Here is a 17,776-nt window from a genome sequence, read left to right as displayed (position 1 = left end):
CTTGATTTCCTTGGTGGCACTCCAGAGAAACCCCAAGAACACTGTTTCAAGGCTAGAGGGATCCTGAGGTCACTGTAGCCACACGAAAGAGCTCCGTGGACCAAAAATCAACTCGAGATGAGAGGTTATTCCCTGGCTTCGACTCCAGAGGAATACCACCTTACCACAAGCACCTCAAGAGGAGGCTTCTCTCAGCTCTACGTATGTGAGAGGGACCCTGAGTTTGCGGCCTCAAGTGGAATGGACACCGCGATGCCCTGACCCGAAATAAGGCCGGATATCCCTGCAGTGACTTGAATGCAGGCTCGTCTTGCATCTCCCAAGATGAAAGGATGTCTGAATCCCCTGTGAAGACCACAGAGAAAGACCTAGGTCCCCACCTCATCGTGAAAGGAGGCCTCACATCCTTTGAAAACTCCAGAGGCACGCGGAGATCAGTGCCTTCAAAGGAGACGATGCCTGATTCCTCGTGAAACTTGATAGGAGTCCCAGGATTCCTGTGGCACGTGGAAAGGGTCCCTTGGTCTCCCGCCTCAGCTGGAGAGGCGTCCCAATTGCCCTTCCAAGCCTCGAGGAGAATCCCGAGTTGTCCCTCGCAACTAGGCAGGAGTCCTGACGTCGCTGAACAAACACGTGTGTGGAAGGGCCATCCCCGTCGTAACTCGAGAATATACCCCAGGTTCCCGTCGCAACTCGAGAAAAACCATGAGACGTCCCCCTCGCCGCGAGATGAGGCCAGATTCCCCTGCAGTGCGTGCAGAGCAATTCCGTGTTGAACATCAGACATGAAAGGAGCCTTGATTTCCTTGGTGGCACTCCAGAGAAACCCCAAGAACACTGTTTCAAGGCTAGAGGGATCCTGAGGTCACTGTAGCTACACGAAAGACCACCGTGGACCAACAATCAACTCGAGATGAGAGGTTAGTCCCTGGCTTCGACTCCAGAGGAAACCACCTTACCACAAGCACCTCAAGAGGAGGCTTCTCTCAGCTCTAGGTATGTGAGAGGGACCCTGAGTTTGCGGCCTCAAGTGGAATGAACACAGAGATGCCCTGACTCGAAATTAGGCCGGATATCCCTGCAGTGACTTGAATGCAGGCTCGTCTTGCATCTCCCAAGACGAAAGGATGTCTGAATCCTCTGTGGAGACCACAGAGAAAGACCTAGTTCCCCATCTCATCGCGACCGGAGGCCTCACATCCTTTGAAAACTCCAGAGATATGCGGAGATCAGTGCCTCCAAAGTAGACGATGCCTGACTCCTCGTGAAACTTGATAGGAGTCCCAGGATTGCTGTGGCACGTGGAAAGGGAACTTTGGTCTCCCGCCTCAGCTGGAGAGGCGTCCCAATTGCCCTGCCAAGCCTCGAGGAGAATCCCGAGTTGTCCCTCGCAACTAGGCAGGAGTCCTGACGTCGCTGAAGAAACACGTGGGTGGAACGGCCATCCCCGTCGTAACTCGAGAATATACCCCAGGTTCCCACCGCAACTCGAGAAAAACCATGAGACTTCCCCCTTGCCGTAAGATGAGGCCCGATTCCCCTGCACTGAATTCAAATCAATTCCGTATTGCACATCAACATGAAAGAAGCCTTGATTTCCTTGATGGCACTCCAGAGAAACCCCAAGAACACTGTTTCAAGGCTGGAGGGATCCTGAGGTCACTGTAGCAACACGAAAGAGCTCCGTGGACCATAAATCAACTGGAGATGAGAGGTTAGTCCCTGGCTTCGACTCCAGAGGAATACCACCTTACCACAAGCACCTCAAGAGGAGGCTTCTCTCAGCTCTAGGTATGTGAGAGGGACCCTGAGTTTGCGGCCACAAGTGGAATGGACACCGCGATGCCCTGACTGGAAATAATGCCGGATATCCATGCAGTGACTTGAATGCAGGTTCGTCCTGCATCACCCTAGACGAAAGGATGTCTGAATCCGCTGTGGAGACCACAGAGAAAGACCTAGTTCCCCACCTCAACGTGACCGGAGGCCTCACATCCTTTGAAAACTCCAGAGGTACGCGGAGAATAGTGCCTCCAAAGGAGACGATGCCTGACTCCTCGTGAAACTTGATAGGAGTCCCAGGATTCCTGTGGCACGTGGAAAGGGACCCTTGGTCTCCCGCTTCAGGTGGAGAGGCGTCCCAATTGCCCTGCCAAGCCTCAAGGAGAATCCCGAGTTGTCCCTCGCAACTAGGCAGGAGTCCTGCTGTCGCTGAACAAACACGTGTGTGGAAGGGCCATCCCCGTCCTAACTCGAGAATATACCCCAGGTTCCCGCCGCAACTCGAGAAAAAGCATGAGACTTCCCCCTCGCCGCGAGATGAGGCCCGATTCCCCTGCACTGCGTGCAGAGCAATTCCCTGTTGCACATCACACATGAAAGGAGCCTTGATTTCCTTGATGGCACTCCAGAGAAACCCCAAGAACACTGTTTCAAGGCTAGAAGGATCCTGAGGTCACTGTAGCAACACGAAAGAGCTCCGTGGACCATAAATCAACTCGAGATGAGAGGTTAGTCCCTGGCTTCGACTCCAGAGGAATACCACCTTACCACAAGCACCTCAAGAGGAGGCTTCTCTCAGCTCTAGCTATGTGAGAGGGACCCTGAGTTTGTGGCCTCAAGTGGAATGGACACCGCGATGCCCTGACTCAAAATAAGGCCGGATATCCCTGCAGTGACTTGAATGCAGGCTCGTCTTGCATCTCCCAAGACGAAAGGATGTCTGAATCCCCTGTGGAGACCACAGAGAAAGACCTAGTTCCCAACCTCTTCGCGACCGGAGGCCTCACATCCTTTGAAAACTCCAGAGGTACGCGGAGATCAGTGCCTCCAAAGGAGACGATGCCTGACTCCTCGTGAAAATTGATACGAGTCCCAGGATTCCTGTGGCACGTGGAAAGGGACCCTTGGTCTCCCGCCTCAGCTGGAGAGGCGTCCCAGTTGCCCTGCCAACCCTGGAGGAGAATCCCGAGTTGTCCCTCGCAACTAGGCAGGAGTCCTGACGTCGCTGAACAAACACGTGTGTGAAAGGGCCATCCCCATCGTAACTCGAGAATATACCCCAGGTTCCCGCCGCAACTCGAGAAAAACCATGAGACTTCCCCCTCGCCGCGAGATGAGGCCCGATTCCCCTGCACTGCGTGCAGAGCAATTCCGTGTTGCACATCACACATGAAAGGAGCCTTGATTTCCTTTATGGCACTCCAGACAAACCCCAAGAAAACTGTTTCAAGGCTAGAGGGATCCTGAGGTCACTGTAGCCACACGAAAGAGCTCCGTGGACCAAAAATCAACTCGAGATGAGAGGTTATTCCCTGGCTTCGACTCCAGAGGAATACCACCTTACCACAAGCACCTCAAGAGGAGGCTTCTCTCAGCTCTACGTATGTGAGAGGGACCCTGAGTTTGCGGCCTCAAGTGGAATGGACACCGCGATGCCCTGACCCGAAATAAGGCCGGATATCCCTGCAGTGACTTGAATGCAGGCTCGTCTTGCATCTCCCAAGATGAAAGGATGTCTGAATCCCCTGTGAAGACCACAGAGAAAGACCTAGGTCCCCACCTCATCGTGAAAGGAGGCCTCACATCCTTTGAAAACTCCAGAGGCACGCGGAGATCAGTGCCTTCAAAGGAGACGATGCCTGATTCCTCGTGAAACTTGATAGGAGTCCCAGGATTCCTGTGGCACGTGGAAAGGGTCCCTTGGTCTCCCGCCTCAGCTGGAGAGGCGTCCCAATTGCCCTTCCAAGCCTCGAGGAGAATCCCGAGTTGTCCCTCGCAACTAGGCAGGAGTCCTGACGTCGCTGAACAAACACGTGTGTGGAAGGGCCATCCCCGTCGTAACTCGAGAATATACCCCAGGTTCCCGTCGCAACTCGAGAAAAACCATGAGACGTCCCCCTCGCCGCGAGATGAGGCCAGATTCCCCTGCAGTGCGTGCAGAGCAATTCGTGTTGAACATCAGACATGAAAGGAGCCTTGATTTCCTTGGTGGCACTCCAGAGAAACCCCAAGAACACTGTTTCAAGGCTAGAGGGATCCTGAGGTCACTGTAGCCACACGAAAGAGCTCCGTGGACCAAAAATCAACTCGAGATGAGAGGTTATTCCCTGGCTTCGACTCCAGAGGAATACCACCTTACCACAAGCACCTCAAGAGGAGGCTTCTCTCAGCTCTACGTATGTGAGAGGGACCCTGAGTTTGCGGCCTCAAGTGGAATGGACACCGCGATGCCCTGACCCGAAATAAGGCCGGATATCCCTGCAGTGACTTGAATGCAGGCTCGTCTTGCATCTCCCAAGATGAAAGGATGTCTGAATCCCCTGTGAAGACCACAGAGAAAGACCTAGGTCCCCACCTCATCGTGAAAGGAGGCCTCACATCCTTTGAAAACTCCAGAGGCACGCGGAGATCAGTGCCTTCAAAGGAGACGATGCCTGATTCCTCGTGAAACTTGATAGGAGTCCCAGGATTCCTGTGGCACGTGGAAAGGGTCCCTTGGTCTCCCGCCTCAGCTGGAGAGGCGTCCCAATTGCCCTTCCAAGCCTCGAGGAGAATCCCGAGTTGTCCCTCGCAACTAGGCAGGAGTCCTGACGTCGCTGAACAAACACGTGTGTGGAAGGGCCATCCCCGTCGTAACTCGAGAATATACCCCAGGTTCCCGTCGCAACTCGAGAAAAACCATGAGACGTCCCCCTCGCCGCGAGATGAGGCCAGATTCCCCTGCAGTGCGTGCAGAGCAATTCCGTGTTGAACATCAGACATGAAAGGAGCCTTGATTTCCTTGGTGGCACTCCAGAGAAACCCCAAGAACACTGTTTCAAGGCTAGAGGGATCCTGAGGTCACTGTAGCTACACGAAAGACCACCGTGGACCAACAATCAACTCGAGATGAGAGGTTAGTCCCTGGCTTCGACTCCAGAGGAAACCACCTTACCACAAGCACCTCAAGAGGAGGCTTCTCTCAGCTCTAGGTATGTGAGAGGGACCCTGAGTTTGCGGCCTCAAGTGGAATGAACACAGAGATGCCCTGACTCGAAATTAGGCCGGATATCCCTGCAGTGACTTGAATGCAGGCTCGTCTTGCATCTCCCAAGACGAAAGGATGTCTGAATCCTCTGTGGAGACCACAGAGAAAGACCTAGTTCCCCATCTCATCGCGACCGGAGGCCTCACATCCTTTGAAAACTCCAGAGATATGCGGAGATCAGTGCCTCCAAAGTAGACGATGCCTGACTCCTCGTGAAACTTGATAGGAGTCCCAGGATTGCTGTGGCACGTGGAAAGGGAACTTTGGTCTCCCGCCTCAGCTGGAGAGGCGTCCCAATTGCCCTGCCAAGCCTCGAGGAGAATCCCGAGTTGTCCCTCGCAACTAGGCAGGAGTCCTGACGTCGCTGAAGAAACACGTGGGTGGAACGGCCATCCCCGTCGTAACTCGAGAATATACCCCAGGTTCCCACCGCAACTCGAGAAAAACCATGAGACTTCCCCCTTGCCGTAAGATGAGGCCCGATTCCCCTGCACTGAATTCAAATCAATTCCGTATTGCACATCAACATGAAAGAAGCCTTGATTTCCTTGATGGCACTCCAGAGAAACCCCAAGAACACTGTTTCAAGGCTGGAGGGATCCTGAGGTCACTGTAGCAACACGAAAGAGCTCCGTGGACCATAAATCAACTGGAGATGAGAGGTTAGTCCCTGGCTTCGACTCCAGAGGAATACCACCTTACCACAAGCACCTCAAGAGGAGGCTTCTCTCAGCTCTAGGTATGTGAGAGGGACCCTGAGTTTGCGGCCACAAGTGGAATGGACACCGCGATGCCCTGACTGGAAATAATGCCGGATATCCATGCAGTGACTTGAATGCAGGTTCGTCCTGCATCACCCTAGACGAAAGGATGTCTGAATCCGCTGTGGAGACCACAGAGAAAGACCTAGTTCCCCACCTCAACGTGACCGGAGGCCTCACATCCTTTGAAAACTCCAGAGGTACGCGGAGAATAGTGCCTCCAAAGGAGACGATGCCTGACTCCTCGTGAAACTTGATAGGAGTCCCAGGATTCCTGTGGCACGTGGAAAGGGACCCTTGGTCTCCCGCTTCAGGTGGAGAGGCGTCCCAATTGCCCTGCCAAGCCTCAAGGAGAATCCCGAGTTGTCCCTCGCAACTAGGCAGGAGTCCTGCTGTCGCTGAACAAACACGTGTGTGGAAGGGCCATCCCCGTCCTAACTCGAGAATATACCCCAGGTTCCCGCCGCAACTCGAGAAAAAGCATGAGACTTCCCCCTCGCCGCGAGATGAGGCCCGATTCCCCTGCACTGCGTGCAGAGCAATTCCCTGTTGCACATCACACATGAAAGGAGCCTTGATTTCCTTGATGGCACTCCAGAGAAACCCCAAGAACACTGTTTCAAGGCTAGAAGGATCCTGAGGTCACTGTAGCAACACGAAAGAGCTCCGTGGACCATAAATCAACTCGAGATGAGAGGTTAGTCCCTGGCTTCGACTCCAGAGGAATACCACCTTACCACAAGCACCTCAAGAGGAGGCTTCTCTCAGCTCTAGCTATGTGAGAGGGACCCTGAGTTTGTGGCCTCAAGTGGAATGGACACCGCGATGCCCTGACTCAAAATAAGGCCGGATATCCCTGCAGTGACTTGAATGCAGGCTCGTCTTGCATCTCCCAAGACGAAAGGATGTCTGAATCCCCTGTGGAGACCACAGAGAAAGACCTAGTTCCCAACCTCTTCGCGACCGGAGGCCTCACATCCTTTGAAAACTCCAGAGGTACGCGGAGATCAGTGCCTCCAAAGGAGACGATGCCTGACTCCTCGTGAAAATTGATACGAGTCCCAGGATTCCTGTGGCACGTGGAAAGGGACCCTTGGTCTCCCGCCTCAGCTGGAGAAGCGTCCCAATTGCCCTGCCAAGCCTCGAGGAGAAACCCGAGTTGTCCCTCGCAACTAGGCAGGAGGCCTGACGTCACTGAACAAACACGTGTGTGGAAGGGCCATCCCCGTCGTACCTCGAGAATATACCCCAGGTTCCCGCCGCAACTCGAGAAAAAACATGAGACTTCCCCCTCGCCGCGAGATGAGGCCCGATTCCCCTGCACTGCATTCAGAGTAATTACGTGTTGCACATCACACATGAAAGGAGCCTTGATTTCCTTGATGGCACTGCAGAGAAACCCCAAGAACACTGTTTCAAGGCTAGAGGGATCCTGAGGTCACTTTAGCAACACGAAAGAGCTCCGTCGGCCAAAAATCAACTCGAGATGAGAGGTTAGTCCCTGGCTTCGACTTCAGAGGAATACCACCTTACCACAAGCACCTCAAGAGGAGTCTTCTCTCAGCTCTAGGTATGTGAGAGGGACCCCGAGTTTGCGGCCTCAAGTGGAATGGACACCGAGATGCCCTGACTCGAAATAAGGCCGGGTATCCCTGCAGTGACTTGAATGCAGGCTCGTCTTGCATCTCCCAAGACGAAAGGATGTCTGAATCCCCTGTGGAGACCACAGAGAAAGACCTAGTTCCCCACCTCATCATGACCGGAGACCTCACACACTTTGAAAACTCCAGAGGTACACTGACATCAGTGCCTCCAAAGGAGACGATGCCTGACTCCTCGTGAAGCTTGATAGGAGTCCCAGGATTCCTGTGGCACGTGGAAAGGGACCCTTGGTCTCCCGCCTCAGCTGGAGAGGCGTCCCAATTGCCCTGCCAAGCCTCGAGGAGAATCCCGAGTTGTCCCTCGCAAGTAGGCAGGAGTCCTGACGTCGCTGAACAAACACGTGTGTGGAACGGCCATCCCCGTCGTAACTCGCGAATATACCCCAGGTTCCCACCGCAACTCGAGAAAAACCATGAGACTTCCCCCTTGCCGTAAGATGAGGCGCGATTCCCCTGCACTGAATTCAATTCAATTCCGTATTGCACATCAAACATGAAAGGAGCTTTGATTTCCATGATGGCACTCCAGAGAAACCCCAAGAACACTGTTTCAAGGCTGGAGGGATCCTGAGGTCACTGTAGCAACACGAAAGAGCTCCGTGGACCAAAAATCAACTCGAGATGAGAGGTTAGTCCCTGGCTTCGACTCCAGAGGGATACCACCTTACCACAGGCACCTCAAGAGGAGGCTTCTCTCAGCTCTAGGTATGAGAGAGGGACCCTGACTTTGCGGCCTCAAGTGGAATGGACACCGCGATGCCCTGACTCGAAATAAGGCCGGATATCCCTGCAGTGACTTGAATGCAGGCTCGTCTTGCATTTCCCAAGACGAAAGGATGTCTGAATCCCCTGTGGAGACCACAGAGAAAGACCTACTTCCCCACCTTATCGCGACCGGAGGCCTCACATCCTTTGAAAACTCCAGAGGTACGCGGAGATCAGTGCCTCCAAAGGAGACGATGCCTGACTCTCGTGAAACTTGATAGGAGTCCCAGGATTCCTGTGGCATGTGGAAAGGGACCCTTGGTCTCCCGCCTCAGCTGGAGAGGCGTCCCAATTGCCCTGCCAAGCCTCGAGGAGAATCCCGAGATGTCCCTCGCAACTAGGCAGGAGTCCTGACGTCGCTCAATAAACACGTGGGTGGAAGGGCCATCCCCGTCGTAACTCGAGAATATACCCCAGGTTCTCGCCGGAACTCGAGAAAAACCATGAGTCTTCCCCCTCGCCGTGAGATGAGGCCCGATTACCCTGCACTGCATGCAGAGCAATTCCGTGTTGCACATCAAACATGAAAGGAGCCTTGATTTCCTTGATGGCACTCCAGAGAAACCCCAAGAACACTGTTTCAAGGCTAGAGGGATCCTGAGGTCACTGTAGCAACACGAAAGAACTCCGTGGACCAAAAATCAACTCGAGATGAGAGGTTAGTCCGTGGCTTCGACTCCAGAGGAATACCACCTCACCACAAGCACCTCAAGAGGAGGCTTCTCTCAGCTCTAGGTATGTGAGAGGGACCCTGAGTTTGCGGCCTCAAGTGGAATGGACACTGCGATGCCCTGACGCTAAATAAGGACGGATATCCCTGCAGTGACTTGAATGCAGGCTCGTCTTGCATCTCCCAAGATGAAAGGATGTCTGAATCCCCTGTGGAGACCACAGAGAAAGACCTAGTTCCCCACTTCATGGCGACCAGAGGCCTCACATCCTTTGAAAACTCCAGAGGTACGCGGACATCAGTGCCTCCAAAGAAGACGATGCCTGACTCCTCGTGAAACTTGATAGGAGTCCCAGGATTCCTGTGGCACGTGGAAAGGGACCCTTGGTCTCCCGCCTCAGCTGGAGAGGGGTCCCAATTGCCCTGCCAAGCCTCAAGGAGAATCCCGAGATGTCCCTCGCAACAAGGCAGGAGTCCTGACGTCGCTGAACAAACACGTGGGTGGAAGGGCCATCCCCATCGTAATTCGAGAATATACCCCAGGTTCCCGCCGCAACTCGAGAAAAACCATGAGACTTCCCCCTCGCTGCGAGATGAGGCCCGATTCCCCTGCACTGCGTGCAGAGCAATTCCGTGTTGCACATCACACATGAAAGGAGCCTTGATTTCCTTGATGGCACTCCAGAGAAACCCCAAGAACACTGTTTCAAGGCTAGAGCGATCCTGAGGTCACTGTAGCCACACGAAAGAGCTCCGTGGACCAAAAATCAACTCGAGATGAGAGGTTAGTCACTGGATTGGACTCGAGATGAATACCACCTTACCGCAAGCACCTCAAGAGGAGGCTTCTCTCAGATCTAGGTATGTGAGAGGGACCCTGAGTTTGCGGCCTCAAGTGGAATGGACACCGCGATGGCCTGACTCGAAATAAGGCCGGTTATCCCTGCAATGACTTGAATGCAGGCTCGTCTTGCATCTCCCAAGACGAAAGGATGTCTGAATCCCCTGTGGAGACCACAGAGAAAGACCTAGGTCCCCACCTCATCGTGAAAGGAGGCCTCACATCCTTTGAAAATTCCAGAGACACGCGGAGATCAGTGCCTTTAAAGGAGACGAAGCCTGACTCCTCGTGAAACTTGATAGGAGTCCCAGGATTCCTGTGGCACGTGGAAAGGGACCCTTGGTCTCCCGCCTCAGCTGGAGAGGCGTCCCAGTTGCCCTGCCAACCCTGGAGGAGAATCCCGAGTTGTCCCTCGCAACTAGGCAGGAGTCCTGACGTCGCTGAACAAACACGTGTGTGAAAGGGCCATCCCCATCGTAACTCGAGAATATACCCCAGGTTCCCGCCGCAACTCGAGAAAAACCATGAGACTTCCCCCTCGCCGCGAGATGAGGCCCGATTCCCCTGCACTGCGTGCAGAGCAATTCCGTGTTGCACATCACACATGAAAGGAGCCTTGATTTCCTTTATGGCACTCCAGACAAACCCCAAGAAAACTGTTTCAAGGCTAGAGGGATCCTGAGGTCACTGTAGCCACACGAAAGAGCTCCGTGGACCAAAAATCAACTCGAGATGAGAGGTTATTCCCTGGCTTCGACTCCAGAGGAATACCACCTTACCACAAGCACCTCAAGAGGAGGCTTCTCTCAGCTCTACGTATGTGAGAGGGACCCTGAGTTTGCGGCCTCAAGTGGAATGGACACCGCGATGCCCTGACCCGAAATAAGGCCGGATATCCCTGCAGTGACTTGAATGCAGGCTCGTCTTGCATCTCCCAAGATGAAAGGATGTCTGAATCCCCTGTGAAGACCACAGAGAAAGACCTAGGTCCCCACCTCATCGTGAAAGGAGGCCTCACATCCTTTGAAAACTCCAGAGGCACGCGGAGATCAGTGCCTTCAAAGGAGACGATGCCTGATTCCTCGTGAAACTTGATAGGAGTCCCAGGATTCCTGTGGCACGTGGAAAGGGTCCCTTGGTCTCCCGCCTCAGCTGGAGAGGCGTCCCAATTGCCCTTCCAAGCCTCGAGGAGAATCCCGAGTTGTCCCTCGCAACTAGGCAGGAGTCCTGACGTCGCTGAACAAACACGTGTGTGGAAGGGCCATCCCCGTCGTAACTCGAGAATATACCCCAGGTTCCCGTCGCAACTCGAGAAAAACCATGAGACGTCCCCCTCGCCGCGAGATGAGGCCAGATTCCCCTGCAGTGCGTGCAGAGCAATTCCGTGTTGAACATCAGACATGAAAGGAGCCTTGATTTCCTTGGTGGCACTCCAGAGAAACCCCAAGAACACTGTTTCAAGGCTAGAGGGATCCTGAGGTCACTGTAGCTACACGAAAGACCACCGTGGACCAACAATCAACTCGAGATGAGAGGTTAGTCCCTGGCTTCGACTCCAGAGGAAACCACCTTACCACAAGCACCTCAAGAGGAGGCTTCTCTCAGCTCTAGGTATGTGAGAGGGACCCTGAGTTTGCGGCCTCAAGTGGAATGAACACAGAGATGCCCTGACTCGAAATTAGGCCGGATATCCCTGCAGTGACTTGAATGCAGGCTCGTCTTGCATCTCCCAAGACGAAAGGATGTCTGAATCCTCTGTGGAGACCACAGAGAAAGACCTAGTTCCCCATCTCATCGCGACCGGAGGCCTCACATCCTTTGAAAACTCCAGAGATATGCGGAGATCAGTGCCTCCAAAGTAGACGATGCCTGACTCCTCGTGAAACTTGATAGGAGTCCCAGGATTGCTGTGGCACGTGGAAAGGGAACTTTGGTCTCCCGCCTCAGCTGGAGAGGCGTCCCAATTGCCCTGCCAAGCCTCGAGGAGAATCCCGAGTTGTCCCTCGCAACTAGGCAGGAGTCCTGACGTCGCTGAAGAAACACGTGGGTGGAACGGCCATCCCCGTCGTAACTCGAGAATATACCCCAGGTTCCCACCGCAACTCGAGAAAAACCATGAGACTTCCCCCTTGCCGTAAGATGAGGCCCGATTCCCCTGCACTGAATTCAAATCAATTCCGTATTGCACATCAACATGAAAGAAGCCTTGATTTCCTTGATGGCACTCCAGAGAAACCCCAAGAACACTGTTTCAAGGCTGGAGGGATCCTGAGGTCACTGTAGCAACACGAAAGAGCTCCGTGGACCATAAATCAACTGGAGATGAGAGGTTAGTCCCTGGCTTCGACTCCAGAGGAATACCACCTTACCACAAGCACCTCAAGAGGAGGCTTCTCTCAGCTCTAGGTATGTGAGAGGGACCCTGAGTTTGCGGCCACAAGTGGAATGGACACCGCGATGCCCTGACTGGAAATAATGCCGGATATCCATGCAGTGACTTGAATGCAGGTTCGTCCTGCATCACCCTAGACGAAAGGATGTCTGAATCCGCTGTGGAGACCACAGAGAAAGACCTAGTTCCCCACCTCAACGTGACCGGAGGCCTCACATCCTTTGAAAACTCCAGAGGTACGCGGAGAATAGTGCCTCCAAAGGAGACGATGCCTGACTCCTCGTGAAACTTGATAGGAGTCCCAGGATTCCTGTGGCACGTGGAAAGGGACCCTTGGTCTCCCGCCTCAGCTGGAGAGGCGTCCCAATTGCCCTGCCAAGCCTCAAGGAGAATCCCGAGTTGTCCCTCGCAACTAGGCAGGAGTCCTGCTGTCGCTGAACAAACACGTGTGTGGAAGGGCCATCCCCGTCCTAACTCGAGAATATACCCCAGGTTCCCGCCGCAACTCGAGAAAAAGCATGAGACTTCCCCCTCGCCGCGAGATGAGGCCCGATTCCCCTGCACTGCGTGCAGAGCAATTCCCTGTTGCACATCACACATGAAAGGAGCCTTGATTTCCTTGATGGCACTCCAGAGAAACCCCAAGAACACTGTTTCAAGGCTAGAAGGATCCTGAGGTCACTGTAGCAACACGAAAGAGCTCCGTGGACCATAAATCAACTCGAGATGAGAGGTTAGTCCCTGGCTTCGACTCCAGAGGAATACCACCTTACCACAAGCACCTCAAGAGGAGGCTTCTCTCAGCTCTAGCTATGTGAGAGGGACCCTGAGTTTGTGGCCTCAAGTGGAATGGACACCGCGATGCCCTGACTCAAAATAAGGCCGGATATCCCTGCAGTGACTTGAATGCAGGCTCGTCTTGCATCTCCCAAGACGAAAGGATGTCTGAATCCCCTGTGGAGACCACAGAGAAAGACCTAGTTCCCAACCTCTTCGCGACCGGAGGCCTCACATCCTTTGAAAACTCCAGAGGTACGCGGAGATCAGTGCCTCCAAAGGAGACGATGCCTGACTCCTCGTGAAAATTGATACGAGTCCCAGGATTCCTGTGGCACGTGGAAAGGGACCCTTGGTCTCCCGCCTCAGCTGGAGAAGCGTCCCAATTGCCCTGCCAAGCCTCGAGGAGAAACCCGAGTTGTCCCTCGCAACTAGGCAGGAGGCCTGACGTCACTGAACAAACATGTGTGTGGAAGGGCCATCCCCGTCGTACCTCGAGAATATACCCCAGGTTCCCGCCGCAACTCGAGAAAAAACATGAGACTTCCCGCTCGCCGCGAGATGAGGCCCGATTCCCCTGCACTGCATTCAGAGTAATTACGTGTTGCACATCACACATGAAAGGAGCCTTGATTTCCTTGATGGCACTGCAGAGAAACCCCAAGAACACTGTTTCAAGGCTAGAGGGATCCTGAGGTCACTTTAGCAACACGAAAGAGCTCCGTCGGCCAAAAATCAACTCGAGATGAGAGGTTAGTCCCTGGCTTCGACTTCAGAGGAATACCACCTTACCACAAGCACCTCAAGAGGAGTCTTCTCTCAGCTCTAGGTATGTGAGAGGGACCCCGAGTTTGCGGCCTCAAGTGGAATGGACACCGAGATGCCCTGACTCGAAATAAGGCCGGGTATCCCTGCAGTGACTTGAATGCAGGCTCGTCTTGCATCTCCCAAGACGAAAGGATGTCTGAATCCCCTGTGGAGACCACAGAGAAAGACCTAGTTCCCCACCTCATCATGACCGGAGACCTCACACACTTTGAAAACTCCAGAGGTACACTGACATCAGTGCCTCCAAAGGAGACGATGCCTGACTCCTCGTGAAGCTTGATAGGAGTCCCAGGATTCCTGTGGCACGTGGAAAGGGACCCTTGGTCTCCCGCCTCAGCTGGAGAGGCGTCCCAATTGCCCTGCCAAGCCTCGAGGAGAATCCCGAGTTGTCCCTCGCAAGTAGGCAGGAGTCCTGACGTCGCTGAACAAACACGTGTGTGGAACGGCCATCCCCGTCGTAACTCGCGAATATACCCCAGGTTCCCACCGCAACTCGAGAAAAACCATGAGACTTCCCCCTTGCCGTAAGATGAGGCGCGATTCCCCTGCACTGAATTCAATTCAATTCCGTATTGCACATCAAACATGAAAGGAGCTTTGATTTCCATGATGGCACTCCAGAGAAACCCCAAGAACACTGTTTCAAGGCTGGAGGGATCCTGAGGTCACTGTAGCAACACGAAAGAGCTCCGTGGACCAAAAATCAACTCGAGATGAGAGGTTAGTCCCTGGCTTCGACTCCAGAGGGATACCACCTTACCACAGGCACCTCAAGAGGAGGCTTCTCTCAGCTCTAGGTATGAGAGAGGGACCCTGACTTTGCGGCCTCAAGTGGAATGGACACCGCGATGCCCTGACTCGAAATAAGGCCGGATATCCCTGCAGTGACTTGAATGCAGGCTCGTCTTGCATTTCCCAAGACGAAAGGATGTCTGAATCCCCTGTGGAGACCACAGAGAAAGACCTACTTCCCCACCTTATCGCGACCGGAGGCCTCACATCCTTTGAAAACTCCAGAGGTACGCGGAGATCAGTGCCTCCAAAGGAGACGATGCCTGACTCTCGTGAAACTTGATAGGAGTCCCAGGATTCCTGTGGTATGTGGAAAGGGACCCTTGGTCTCCCGCCTCAGCTGGAGAGGCGTCCCAATTGCCCTGCCAAGCCTCGAGGAGAATCCCGAGATGTCCCTCGCAACTAGGCAGGAGTCCTGACGTCGCTCAATAAACACGTGGGTGGAAGGGCCATCCCCGTCGTAACTCGAGAATATACCCCAGGTTCTCGCCGGAACTCGAGAAAAACCATGAGTCTTCCCCCTCGCCGTGAGATGAGGCCCGATTACCCTGCACTGCATGCAGAGCAATTCCGTGTTGCACATCAAACATGAAAGGAGCCTTGATTTCCTTGATGGCACTCCAGAGAAACCCCAAGAACACTGTTTCAAGGCTAGAGGGATCCTGAGGTCACTGTAGCAACACGAAAGAACTCCGTGGACCAAAAATCAACTCGAGATGAGAGGTTAGTCCGTGGCTTCGACTCCAGAGGAATACCACCTCACCACAAGCACCTCAAGAGGAGGCTTCTCTCAGCTCTAGGTATGTGAGAGGGACCCTGAGTTTGCGGCCTCAAGTGGAATGGACACTGCGATGCCCTGACGCTAAATAAGGACGGATATCCCTGCAGTGACTTGAATGCAGGCTCGTCTTGCATCTCCCAAGATGAAAGGATGTCTGAATCCCCTGTGGAGACCACAGAGAAAGACCTAGTTCCCCACTTCATGGCGACCAGAGGCCTCACATCCTTTGAAAACTCCAGAGGTACGCGGACATCAGTGCCTCCAAAGAAGACGATGCCTGACTCCTCGTGAAACTTGATAGGAGTCCCAGGATTCCTGTGGCACGTGGAAAGGGACCCTTGGTCTCCCGCCTCAGCTGGAGAGGGGTCCCAATTGCCCTGCCAAGCCTCAAGGAGAATCCCGAGATGTCCCTCGCAACAAGGCAGGAGTCCTGACGTCGCTGAACAAACACGTGGGTGGAAGGGCCATCCCCATCGTAATTCGAGAATATACCCCAGGTTCCCGCCGCAACTCGAGAAATACCATGAGACTTCCCCCTCGCCGCTAGATGAGGCCCCATTCCCCTGCACTGTGTGCAGAGCAATTCCGTCTTGCACATCACACATGAAAGGAGCCTTGATTTCCTTGATGGCACTCCAGAGAAACCCCAAGAACACTCTTTCAAGGCTAGAGGGATCCTGAGGTCACTGTAGCAACAAGAAAGAGCTCCGTGGACCAAAAATCAACTCGAGATGAGAGGTTAGTCCCTGGCTTCGTCTCCAGAGGAATACATCCTTACCACAAGCACCTCAAGAGGAGGCTTCTCTCAGCTCTAGGTATGTGAGAGGGACCCTGAGTTTGTGGCCTCAAGTGGAATGGACACCGCGATGCCCTGACTCGAAATAAGGCCGGATATCCCTGCAGTGACTTGAATGCAGGCTCGTCTTGCATCTCCCAAGACGAAAGGATGTCTGAATCCCCTGTTGAGAACACAGAGAAAGACCTAGTTCCCCACCTCATCGCGACCGGAGGCCTCACATCCTTTGAAAAGTCCAGAGGTGCGCAGAGATCAGTGCCTCCAAAGGAGACGATGCCTGACTCCTCGTGAAACTTGATAGGAGTCCCAGGATTCCTGTGGCACGTGGAAAGGGACCCTTGGTCTCCCGCCTCAGCTGGAGAGGCGTCCCAATTGCCCTGCCAAGCCTCGAGGAGAATCCCGAGTTTTCCCTCGCAACTAGGCAGGAGTCCTGCCGTCGCTGAACAAACACTTGTGTGGAAGGGCCATCCCCGTCGTAACTCGAGAATATACCCCAGGTTCCCGCCGCAACTCGAGAAAAACCATGAGACTTCCCCTTAGCTGCGAGATGAGGCCCGATTACCCTGCACTGCATTCAAAGCAATTCCGTGTTGCACATCAAACATGAAAGGAGCCTTGATTTCCTTGATGGCACTCCAGAGAAACCCCAAGAACACTGTTTCAAGTCTAGAGGGATCCTGAGGTTACTGTAGCAACACGAAAGAGCTCCGGGGACCAAAAATCAACTCCAGATGAGAGGTTAGTCCCTGGCTTCGACGCCAGAGGGATACCACCTTACCACAAGCACCTCAAGAGGAGGCTTCTCTCAGCTCTAGGTATGAGAGAGGGACCCTGACTTTGTGGCCTCAAGTGGAATGGACACCGCGATGCCCTGACTCGAAATAAGGCTGGATATAACTGCAGTGACTTGAATGCAGGCTCGTCTTGCATCTCCCAAGACGAAAGGATGTCTGAATCCCCTGTGGAGACCACGGAGAAAGACCTACTTCCCCACCTTATCGCGACCGGAGGCCTCACATCCTTTGAAAACTCCAGAGGTACGCGGAGATCAGTGCCTCCAAAGGAGACGATGCCTGACTCCTCGTGAAACTTGATAGGAGTCCCAGGATTCCTGTGGCACGTGGAAAGGGACCCTTGGTCTCCCGCCTCAGCTGGAGAGGCGTCCCAATTGCCCTGCCAAGCCTCGAGGAGAATCCCGAGTTGTCCCTCGCAACTAGGCAGGAGTCCTGACGTCGCTGAATAAACACGTGGGTGGAAGGGCCATCCCCATCGTAACTCGAGAATATACCCCAGGTTCTCGCCGCAACTCGAGAAAAACCATGAGTCTTCCCCCTCGCCGCGAGATGAGGCCCGATTCCCCTGCACTTCCTGCAGAGCAATTCCGTGTTGCACATCAAACATGAAAGGAGCCTTGATTTCCTTGATGGCACACCAGAGAAACCCCAAGAACACTGTTTCAAGGCTAGAGGGATCGTGAGGTCACTGTAGCAACACGAAAGAACTCCGTGGACCAAAATTCAACTCGAGATGAGAGGTTAGTCCCGGCTTCGACTCCAGAGGAATACCACCTTACCACAAGCACCTCAAGAGGAGGCTTATCTCAGCTCTAGCTATGTGAGAGGGACGCTGAGTTTGCGGCCTCAAGTGGAATGGACACTGCGATGCCCTGACGCTAAATAAGGA

Source organism: Cervus elaphus, chromosome 10, assembly GCF_910594005.1.
Source record: "Cervus elaphus chromosome 10, mCerEla1.1, whole genome shotgun sequence".
NCBI lineage: Eukaryota > Metazoa > Chordata > Mammalia > Artiodactyla > Cervidae > Cervus > Cervus elaphus.
The sequence above is the reverse complement of the archived record's forward strand: the minus strand, read 5'-3'. Positions refer to the sequence as shown.